Source organism: Schistocerca piceifrons, unplaced genomic scaffold, assembly GCF_021461385.2.
Source record: "Schistocerca piceifrons isolate TAMUIC-IGC-003096 unplaced genomic scaffold, iqSchPice1.1 HiC_scaffold_939, whole genome shotgun sequence".
In the NCBI taxonomy this organism is placed as follows: domain Eukaryota; kingdom Metazoa; phylum Arthropoda; class Insecta; order Orthoptera; family Acrididae; genus Schistocerca; species Schistocerca piceifrons.
In genome coordinates this window covers 167,501-168,076 of record NW_025729211.1, presented here as the reverse complement: position 1 = coordinate 168,076, position 576 = coordinate 167,501, and positions in this window count along the sequence as shown.

The following is a 576-nucleotide window of genomic DNA, read 5'->3' as shown; positions in this document are numbered from 1 at the left end:
GGTTCCCATTGTGGGCAGACTCTTTCAGCATGTATACGGACAGTTGTATATATATTCTGTAGTTTGATGGCTCTGCATTGATTACTAATCAGCGCCGTGTGTACGGGTAATCTGGTTCCAGTCCAAAATGTTCCATCTGTGTACATTAGTGACAAAGACTCCCCTCATGCAGTGGGGCTCGGTCTGTTATAACTCTTCCGCGTAATATATTTGCCCCACGTTTTTGCGACTGCGAGTGCGAGTGCAACGCGCATGGGGACCGACATGCTGATGGCTCGGTATCGGACGCCGTACAGTGAGCAACGCGATCGCGTCTCTCGCTCGTAAGTGGTACAGGTCGCGGCTCATGTATAGGGACAGCGGGAATGTCGCATATTGGCAATAACTCTTCATGAAACGCACGTTATAGGGGTGGATTGCACTTTACGAGTGCGGGAAACGTCCGCCGTTCATCCGCTGGAGGTGCGCGTTTGGCGGTTGGGGTGGTGCACGAACGGGTGCGGGTGGAGTCATTGCCGGTCCACGGCTTCGTGCGGCAGAGCCACTGGAGATTGGGTGCTATGGTCGACAGAGGCT